The 11,521-nt window shown below is 38.8% G+C and overlaps 1 pseudogene; it reads right to left on the bottom strand.

Annotated features, from left to right (window-relative positions):
* Positions 1-5,126: 5,126 nt before the first annotated feature.
* LOC120876623 lies at positions 5,127-6,053 on the bottom strand (annotated as a pseudogene).
* Positions 6,054-11,521: the final 5,468 nt, after the last annotated feature.

The following is an 11,521-nucleotide window of genomic DNA, read 5'->3' as shown; positions in this document are numbered from 1 at the left end:
CTGTCCACAGGATTCTCCAGGCAAGAATACTGGAGTAGGCTATTATGCCCTACCCCAGGATATCTTCCTGACCCAGAGATGGAACCCGTGTCTTCTGTGGCTCCTGCATTGAAGGCAGATTCTTTACCACTGAGTCACTGGGGAAGCCTTCTACATGCTCTAACTTTTGTTTTTTCTAAGAACTCTAATTACCCCATTCTCAGTTTCTACTCTAGCTGCTATTGAAAGTTCATTTGGAGACTTTACTTCATCAAATACTTGTTAAAAATAAATATTATTTTACATGTACTGTATAAACAATAAACAGGTTGGAAAAGAAAGTCTCTTTCAATAGCTACTTTTTAATAGTCAGAAATCTAAAATTCACCCTCACACACACACATACCTGCCAAGATTCTCTATCCTAATCCCTGAGTTGTTAGACTGTTTTTATAATGAAATATGATATTGATGATTATAGAGGTAACTAAGATTCCTGATTAGTCAACTTTGAGTTAATAAAAGGTGATTATGTAGATAAACCTAATATAATTATATGAGCCTTTAAAAGTAGAGTGTTTATACAAATTAGTTATGGAATAAGGGCCCAAGGTGATTCAAAGTTGAGAAGGACTTGACAGAGAGTTATTGGTTCAAGGGTACAAAGGGTCACATAAGAAGAAATTCAAGCAACCTCTAGGAACAGACAGAGGGTCCTCACTGACAGCCTGCAAAAAAGTGGGGACCTCAGAGCTATTGTCAGAAGAAACCGAATACGTGCAGCATTGTCAATGAGTTTAGAAGTGGATTTTTCTCTAGACCCTACATGTAAGAGTGTAGTCCAACTATCAACTTGATTTTGGCCTTAGGATACCCTAGGCAGAGAGCTCAATCAAGCCTACTAAACTTCTGACTTACAAAATTATGATATGCACAAGTGCTATTTTAGTTATTTACTGTCCAATAGCATTAGTTTTCTATTGCTGTGTAGCAAACTACTACAGACTGTCCTGCTCAAAAAACACTCATTATAATATCATAGTGCTATAGGCCAGAAGTCTAGTAGGCTTCATAACTAATAAACTAATATTTAGAGAATTTACGTAAGTTATCAGTTAGCTACTGACACAAAATTGCCACACGACAAAGGCTTATTTTGCATCAATGGCTTACAACATTGCATATTTATTTTTAACCCATATGCACAGTTTAGGTAATTCTGGCTGGCCTCGGCTGGGTACCTCTGGTAAGTTCTGCCTCTCTTTTTCATACACCGAGGTTTCAACCAGATGTCTTCTTCATCCTATCATTTTTTTGCTTTTCCCTTCTTAAATCCAGTATACTTTTCTTGGATTTATTATGATTGTATCTCTCCCTATAGTTAAGGCTCAGATGCCTTTTCAAGCCTCAGGACGAAACTTAACACAAAATGTTGTCTTCTATGTTATATTACACATCTCTTAGACCTAGTGGCTCCAATTAGCTCATCCTGATTAAATCATGGATGTATTACCAATTCAATGCTAATGTTGTTTACCCTACTGACTGCTATATAAACATACCAATTTTCCTAGAAATAATGACATATTTTGACATATTGACTGTCAGATCATTTATGAATTTTTAATTACATTATTATTAACATTGATGTGCTTAATGGCTAGTATGCTGATGGTTAAACTGATTTATGTAATAACATTGACTTCCAAATAATAGATACTGATACCATAATTGGCTAATGCATAAACTGACTGATTTATACTATGCTTTTTCACAAACAAATGTCCTGTTAAAATTTACCAATAACTCACCAACTACCTGAATACTTTGTCATCATCAGACTATCCAGACTCCAAGTTTTCCCCAAAGTTGCACATGAATGACCAGTCCTGACTTTGTCTCTCCCTATGGAGTTCTTATGTAATGATCATTTCCAAGCCTTAGTGGAATAGCAACTCTTAAGGATAAGCATTGAGATAAGAACACACACACAGTTTTGTCCTATAACTGATACTCAGTCTTATCTCTGAAGGCAAAAGGCACAGGAGAAAGGAGGAGAAAGGAGAAATGAGAAAGATAAGAGTAGAAATATAACACAGGGATATATGAGAAAAAGAAAAGTGAACAGAGACAACAGCACAAACAAAAGGAAAAGAGGTAATGGAGAGAATGATTTGCCATGACGACCCTACCTTGTCCATTCACTCAACATCCATCTCTCTTCCCCTTTTCTGCCTCTTCCAATAAATAGAGCATTGTAGGAAAAATATCTCAATAGTCCTAACCTAACAAAATCTGGGTAGAAAGCTGGATCTCTTGATTATTCATATAAGCATCCATAATCAAATTAAAAAAAGAAAAAACACTGCTTAACTATAAAAGTCATTATTTTCCAGGGAATTAAACATTATGTTGCAACCTGCTACCCTGGAAAGAATCCATAAAGGCAAATAGTTTTCCTCAGTGTTCTATTTACAATCTTACAACATGTGCTTGAAGGAAGAACAGTCCAAGAAACCAGTCAGATTTATTTCCCTCTCTATTGTCTCCATTACATTCTCTCAGGATCACAAATCCTTGCCTAGGGCATCAGAAGTTAAGGGGAAAGGTGATTGCTGGGTCTTGACATAGAACTTGGTGCAAACATCGTTTCTAAGCACAGGGTAAACTGGCAAAGTTATTGTACAGAAAAAGGCTCCCTAGGGTCCCTCATACAATTAGGCTTCTGGGATATCTTTTCCTAGCCTACTCTGGGGAAGAAGATAGGACCCCAGAGCTGTGGTCTATAACTCCACATTTTTATTGCAGACAGAAAGCAGAATTATAAGTGAATCCAGCAGGTAGAAGTCATGCTCTCATATGACCTTTGTCCTTTCTGATCTCCTCCTCAACAGAGAAGACACTGTCAAAACTGTATTTCACTTTATCATTCCTAAATCTTGAAGTAAGGTCACTAAACTTAAATGAGGCTTGAAAATTCCCTGACACCTTTCCTTGGCTTCAAATGAAATTCATGACAGTACTTGACAAATGCATTCTTGAAGCCGTGTTTTCTCACAAATGAGTGGAAGTGCTGATAAATTTCTTCAAGGAGTAAGTTTTCTATCTCTCGGTCATAACCAGAGGTTATTGTTCTTACCTCTAAAACAATTCAAAGCAAATAATAAAAAAAAAAGTCTTTTACTTTAAGTATCAAATAGTAAGCTGACATGCTAAAGGTAATCTTTCCCTCCTTGATTTTCCCTGATGGTTTGTACTGGAGTAGAGAAGACTATAGTCACATTCTGACAGAAATAAGCACCTGAGGGTCTTTACTATTTTGTCTCAGCCTTATACCCTAAATTTATCCTATAACCTAGCCCACCTGCAAGATCTTGAAATGACGATGAGCACAATGTGGTCAAACATGCTGGTAACAATCTGGCTTCTGACATTTCAGATCCAGGTAAGTCCTTCCTGAACTTATACTCGAAAATACTTCTTATGTTAAAAATCCTGCTGAAAATCAGTGTGTGTGTGTGTGTGTGTGGGTGGGTGGGGGGGGGGGGCTCAGTTGCTTCAGTTGTGTCCGACTTGTGACCCTATGGACTGTAGGTAGCCTGTCGGACTTCTCAGTCCCTGGGATTCTCCTGGCAAGAAGACTGGAGTGAGTTGCCATTCCCTCCTCCAGGGGGTCTTCCCAAACCAGGGATCAAACCTGAGTCTCCTGAATTGCAGGTGGGTTCTTAATGGGCTGAGCCACCAGGAAAGCCCTCTGAAACCCAGTAGGATTTGGAAAATCATGATTTGGAGTCAGTTTCTGGGAATGACTTGGATCTGGATGTTCTTATACCTGAAAACTCTTTGTACTAAACATAAATTTAGATGTTCCTTGATTTGGGGAAGCCATATTTTGAGCTCAAAATGAGGTGGAAGTAGCAAGCAACTGAGATAACCTACATCATTTCAAGCAGCGTCTCCTCATTTCAACAAGAGTAGATTTACACTCTCATTTGCATAGATAGCTCTCCCCTCCTTTATGTGTAACACCATTCCTGACACCAGTGACATCAGTAACATCTGTAGTTTCATCTCCTGGCTCACCTAGTTTTTTTCTCTGCCCTAATTATGATGTAATAAAGATGTAGTGTCTACCCTTTGAAGATATTTTAACTTGAGTCACAAGTCCCTTTCGAATTGGTCAGAAAATTTCAGTCAAATAAGAATAATAACTTACTCCTTGAGACATTTCACACTTTAAAAATGGAGCCAAGATACTTGTATAGAAAGCAACTATTTTCCTCTAAAAGTGTGGAGATCTATTCCTTCAGTATCTGAGGCCATGTTCAAAGCAAAAGAAGGGAGAGATAACTACATTTTCCACTCAGACAGAGTTACTCACTGATAGATGCTCTGGAGCAGGTACAACATCTGAGTAAAAGATTGGGATAGGAAGTTAAGAATGAGGACAAAGATGGGAAAAGGTACTGACTGTCTATTTCCTCTCATTTAGCCTTGGTTTCTCTAACCATAAATACTTTTTTCCTAAGCAGGTACTACCTTGGAAAATAAATGTAAATTTATGGTTCTCGAGACATAGCCATAATCATTTAATGGAGGAGGTAAAAAATGATGAGATAATTGGGATGATAAGTGATACAACCCTGATCAAGAACTAATTTTTACTTCTTTTTAGAAAAATTCTTGCCTCAGTGACCAAACACATAGGTTTCCATAGTGTCTTTGGATATCTGTGCAGGAATTGTTTAGAGTTAGAGATTGATTGGCTATAAATAGACCAAATTTTTTTATCCATCTCACCCTAACTTTTTTATCCTTATAGCTATTCCTATCTGCCACCTTTCAAACTCTAAATAAAAATGTTTTAGTTACATTATAGACACACCTCTAAACACCTAAGGTGGGTACTTGACACACAAGAACTGAGTGTCAAGCAGAAATATTTAGTACACAGAATTTATTTTTAATTGCAAAAAACTAGATCAAAGACCTGGGCTTAAGGAAATACCTTGGACGATTTGTAGCTCTATTTTGACAATTATTTTACCAAGAGATTTGATTATGGGGAGTTGACATGAAACTTCTTCACTCCCCTGTCCAAAACCAGAGTTCTGACTTTCTGGGTGAGGGACTATGATTGTTAGAGATCAGGCTGTAACTTGATGGGTAGTAAAAAGGCGAAGAATGCCACTCAGGTCTGCTTGGTCTTGGCACTGTAGACTATAGGGTTCATTAATGGAGGGAACAGAAAATAGACATAACTCATAATGAGTTGGGCAATATGTGGAACATGTTTCCCAAACCGATGAATTGGAGACAATCCAATCACTGTGACATAGAAAACCAGGACACAACAGATGTAAGACACACAGGTGTCGAGGGCCTTGACCCTCTCTTCTCTGGAGGCAATGCTCAAGACACTCGAGTCAACACATAGGAGATGAGAATAATCACAGAATCCAGTACAAATATAAGGACTACAAGGACCACTGGATATACAGTTGATTGAAGGTAGTATCAGCACAGGCCAGTTTGATGACATCCTGGTGAAGGCAGAATGCCTGGGAAAGGACATGGGAATGGCAATAGGGAAAAAAATAAAGGGGTAAGATTTGGGGGACAACAGATACAAACCGCCTCATCAGAACTTCCAGCCCAATCTTCACCATCAGAGTATTAGTGAGTATAGAGGTATATCTAAGGGGGTTGCAGATGGCAATAAAATTATCATAGGCCATAGCAAGCAAAACTCCAGATTTCACAAAGGAAAGTGAGTGTATAAAGTAGGCCTGAGGAAAGCAAGGCTACGTTTCCAATCTCCCTGTGATCCAGCCAGAGGACTCCCAGCACCGAGTCAAGGTCAGCTCCAGATCTGTGGCTGCCAGCATGGCCAAAAAGTAGTACATAGGCTCGTGGAGATTATGATCTTCCTTAAAGAGAAGGAGGAGGACGCCATCACCAAAAAGGACAGAGAGGTAGAAAAAAAGGAAGGGTGTGGAAATCCAGTGGTGAGCTGCCTCCAAGTCTGGAAAACCAGTCAACAGGAAGGAACTGAAGCTGCTGTTGGGCCACATGTGGGGTTTCTCCAGGGGAAATGTTCTTTTTTTCCCCTCATTTATTACCATAGAAGTGCAGCTCTACTTTCAAGGTATCATTCCAAATGTATCTTCTCAGAATTCTTCCATAAAGGTAAGAATGACATCAATATAAGCCATTGTTTTTGAGAATATATTCGTAAGACAATCTGTATTTTTTGAGTTCTTAACTGCATATTCCAGAAACCATCACTTACCTAAGTAATCAAATCCTTAGAACCTCACCTGATCATCTGCATGTCTACAAGCTCCCCAGGGAATTTCTCATGCATACTACAACTTAGACCCATTTTTATTAATTATGCTGCTTTCCCAGAATAATCTATTAAAATGAGGAATTTCAAGGAACTCAACTCTAATGTCTTTACAATCCACTACCTAAAGTTCAATTATCTTCACAGTAGGGCTTCCTTAACCCACGTTGTCCTGCATATGCATGATTTCTCAGTAAAAGTGTCAAGAGTCTAAGAGAAAAATGTATAAGAAAAGAAGCTGTACCACCACCGTGTTTGCTAAGGAGCAGGTTGATGTGGAGAAGAGACACTTTTCCTCCCATTTCATGGATTAGTTTTTGGAGAACAAAAAGAATTACCTTAAGTAATGATCAGCCTCACCCAGACAGTACAGAATACTCACTACCACTATTGTGGCCCAAACTGATTCAAATGTAGATGAACGTAGACCCTCAGACTGGAATAAATGCTTAGGCCAGGGATGGATCTGACTCATGATAGAGTTTCTCCTTGTATTTGAAAATTTTATATTCTCTTACTTTCATGTAGTTTCTTTCTCTTTCCCCATTATTTTTCTGTCAGCCCTCTAAAATAACTCCCCAGGACTTGATTTCTCTCCTTTCAAATTCTCCATTTGTATTTTTTAAAAAATCTTGATTTTCTTCCTTTTATATCTAACCATAGGCTTCTGAATGCATCTTACTCAATATTAAATAGGGCTCATTGTTGCTTAAAGACAGCGTTTCCTGTTAATGGAGGAAGATGCATATCCTTTAAGAAGTCTTTGACATTTCTTCTGCCGCTAGCCTATGGACTTCTTCTTTACTTGCCATGCTCAATACCTAGCAAAGTACCTAATATGTGAGGTATATGTGTATATGGGTACATATACGTCAATAATACATATATAAATGTACATATCTACATACATGCCTATATATGTATATACATATATTTATACACATTATACACCCAGCAGTTTTTGAACACCCAATGTATGATAGGCTTGGCATTTTAAGCACTGAAAACAAATGGTAATAAGGTAAAGTACCTGATTTTATAAATAATAAAGCTTAAAATTAAGTGAGATGGGAGGTGGAAGGGAGGTTAAAGACAGAGGGGACATATGTATACCTATGGCTGATTCATGCTGGTATATGGCAAAAACCACAATATTGTAAAGCAGTTATCTTCCAATTAAAAATAAATTCAAAAACTAAATGAGAAAAATTAGATACATATAAGAGTAATTTTAGAATAAAACAATACTATTCAATAGATTGTTTGAAACTGTATTGCATCCTGGTTCCAGGTTAGTCTAGTAGTTTGGGTGACCTGAGACTGCATCTCTGAGGAGGTGACATTGAGCTGAGACCTGCCTAACAAGGAAGAGCTGGACATGTAAAGATCGAGAGGAAGATTGCTTCACTGATAGAGGAAAATAGGAAATGTAGCACGCCTGGAGCTTGGTGAGCAAACAGAAGAGGCATAACAGGGAACACCAGAAACCCAGGCAGTGGTCAGGTTTCATAGGTCCTCGAGACACTAATAGGAATTTTGTTTTAACTACAAATGCAATTAGAAGACAGTGAAGAGTTTTAAAATCTCAGTGGAGGAGGAGCAATGACATATTATGATGTGCGTTTTAAATGATCACTTGGGCTGCTAAGTGCAGAATGGATTATCAGGAAAGATAAAAGGAAGGAGAAAGCTATTGAAATAATTTAAATGAGAGGTGATGATGACTCTGACGAGGAGAGCAGCAGCGGTAATGGAAAAAAAAAATTAGATAAGGATGCACTTTTGAGGAAGTACCAAGATGCATGTTGGAAATGAGAATGAAAGGAAAATGAAATTAGAATACTCCAGATTTCTAACTTGAACTAATAGGAGACTGGTAGAAATTTTATACTCAAAAGGGATAGTCTGTGGGAGGTATATATTTACTTGTGAAAATGTCAAGTGTCATCAGTAAATATGACTGAATTTGAGTAAATGCATGCTCTACTTTTTTGCAAACGTGCTTTTTTGAAGTTATTTTGCCAATATAAGCCACTGCCCATAAAATGCTCCCAAAGAAAAGTATCTTCTTACCTTCTACATGTATAGATGAGATCAAGCTGCGAATTTCCAGCAGTAAAGAGTTGCCAGACAACTGGGCATAAGGGTATGGTTCAGCCCTTTTGGATTGACCCTGAAGAATGGAAAATTGACAGAATCACTTCTCATTCTCCCTATTCTGTCCCCAGAAGTGAGAGACAAACCAATATTTAATACTTATTTAAAATATAATAAGTGATGTTTATTCTTCAATCACTGAATGCAAATATCATCCCACATGGCTGATCCTCTTCTGTGTTCTTGATGCAGCTTCATTCCATTTCTCTGACCCTTCAGCAGTGATATTCTTTAACCCAATCTCTTACTGAAATTTTTTTAAGAAACCCCTCTTGTTAAAGACTGTATAGCACAAGTAGTGTATCACTACAGAAAAAAAAAAAAAAACTACACAAAGTAGAAGGGATCAATTCTATTTTGCCAATAGCTTTCAACTCAGCTCCCTCTTCTCCATTCCCAAGAATGTCATGCAGATACACATTGTACTTCATACTGTAATAAAAGCACACGTCTTAGGCTGGGAGCTTCTCCAGGTTTATGGGAAGGACCTTGAGTGAAAAGATAAAAGCTGAGGAAACACCATAGGGAAGGGAAAGAGGATCCAAAAGTTGAGGATAATATCAGGAAGAATTTCTAGTTGAGTGTCCCCAAATTTATGTAACCTAATACCATTCACAGGGCTTTCCAGGCGGTGCTAAGTTGTAAAGAACCTGCCTGACAATGCAGAAGATGTAAGAGACGCTGGTTTGATCCCTGGGTCAGGAATATCCTCTGGGGGAGAGCATGGCAACGTACTCCAGTATTCTTGCCTGGAGAATCCCAAGGATAGAGGAAGCTGATGGGCTATAGTGGGGTCGCATAGAGTTGGACATGACTGAACCAATTTAGCACACACGCAATGCCATTCACAGCCATAAACCTTCTCTGCATCATTGAAAAGTCTGGTAGAATAAGAGGTACCACTGTATTCATCACCTAGAAAGAATAGGAAACATATGGGAGGGTCAACCATATTTATATCACTGGACATGGTAAGTCTTAAGATACTTATGCCTATTGCTCTTCCCAAATGTTACCAACTTCAATCTAAGATCTGTGCACTGTTTGAGAACTATGGGCTCTATTTATCCTTCCCTTCCTCCCCTTGTCATCTCTCTATAAGGTTTGTAGAGGGATCTCCCAGTTTCCTCTTTTTGCATCTCTCGGGTACTTCCATACTCACATACGCATAGCTTGTTAGGAATGAAGAGCAAGGTTTGGGGTTCCAGCCTGAAGACTCAGTTTTGTGACTGCTTCTCAAAGTCTGTTAAATGAGCCAGTTAGGGAGGTTATTAATAAAGAAAGCATCTCCCTAGAGTTCTTCCTTTTCCAGCCAGTCAGTATCTTAAGAAACATCCCCTCTATCTTAACCTCTCTGTGAAGGAGATGGAACACACAATTAAGGTCTCAAAGTATTTTCTCCAAATAAAATATGAAGCTAATACAGCCTCAGGTGACAGTTTGATGTGAGAGGAGTCAAAAGGTTGTTTTTATGGCCCGGGAGACCCTGGCATCACCAATAGGAGGCCATTTATCCTTCACGTCTACTTTAAAAGTCAGCTTGTTCCCAGTTGTTCTCAGGAGGAAACTGAAGCATCTTCTTGGCCTATCTTTTGAATGCTAATTATATTTTCTTCTTGGTTTATCTCAGAGCTAGCTTGAGAGTAGAAAGTTAAGCGGACTAAAGTCAATACGGTACAAGCCAAGCAGCTTCTCCTAGAACCTATGGTGAACCCAGAATCAGCAGTCCTCAGCATTCATTATTTATTACAGAAGAATTTTTTTCTTTTCCTAGAACTTCAGTGGGCATAATTACAACACAGTATTTAAGACAAGCATACTCTATCACTTTAGTCTAAGCATGATAAAATCTGTTGTTTCCTTTTCAACTCTTCTGGCCACACCATGTGGCTTGCAGGATCTCAATTCCCCCATCAGGGATTGAACCCAGGTCATAGCAGTGAAAACCCGGAATCTTAACCACTAGTGCCACCAGGGCTTACCAGGTGGTACTAGTGATAAAGAAATCTCCTGCTAATGCAGAGACATAAGAGATGTGGGTTCTATACCTGGATTGGGAAGACCCCTGGAGAAAGGCATGGCAACCCACTCCACTATTGTTGCCTGGAGAATTCCATGGTTAGAGGAACCTGGCAGGCTACAGTTCATAGGATTGCAAAGAGTCCGACATGACTGAAGTGACTTAGCACACACACACACAGACACACAGGAACTCTCCCTTCTCCAGCTTTTATAGAAACCATCCTGCCTCTTACCATTAGCAGAAAATAAATATATATTACCGGAAGAATAAATTTTCCCAACCCTGAAGAAATGTTTTGGAGCTTGTCATGCTTTGTTAAGATTAAAGTAATGTTAAGAAGATCCCCTGAAGAAGGGAATGGTAACCCACTCCAGTATTCTTGCCTGGAGAATCTCATGAACAGAGGAGTCTGGTGGGCTACTGTCCATGGGGTCACATAGAGTCTGCCGTGACTGAATGAGTAACACACACACACACATTGCAAATCAGAGGACCAGATGAATTCTGCTAGAATCATCAACTCTTTAGTAACTGTTAAAGGCTAAAGTGTGCCACCCCCTCCCCTCACAAAAAATTGTCTACCAAAGTCCTTCCCCTCGGTACCTCAGAATGTGACTGTACTTGGAGAAATACCTTTAAAGAGGTCATTAAGTTAAAGTGAAGCCATTAGAATGGGTTGTAATCCAATCTCACATGTCCTTATAAGAAGAGGAAATTTGGGCACACAGAAAGACACCAGTATACACAGGGGGGAAAAACCATGGAGACACAGGGAGAAGATGGCCATCTACAAGCCAAGGAGAGAGGCTTCAGAATAAACCAACACTGTTGTCAGCTTGAACCTGAATTTTTAGCTTCCAGATCTGTGAGAAAATAAATGTCTGTTGATTTAACCCATGCAGTCTCTAATATTGTTATGGCAGCCCTAGAAAACTGGTACTCTAGCAATGTAAACATTAGCAAGTTACATAATCTCTTTAATACTGAATGTATATTTAGGTATAAATTTAATG

The sequence above is a fragment of the Oryx dammah genome, unplaced genomic scaffold (assembly GCF_014754425.2).
Source record: "Oryx dammah isolate SB20612 unplaced genomic scaffold, SCBI_Odam_1.1 HiC_scaffold_17, whole genome shotgun sequence".
In the NCBI taxonomy this organism is placed as follows: Eukaryota; Metazoa; Chordata; class Mammalia; order Artiodactyla; family Bovidae; genus Oryx; species Oryx dammah.
This window is presented reverse-complemented; position numbering and strand designations above follow the sequence as displayed.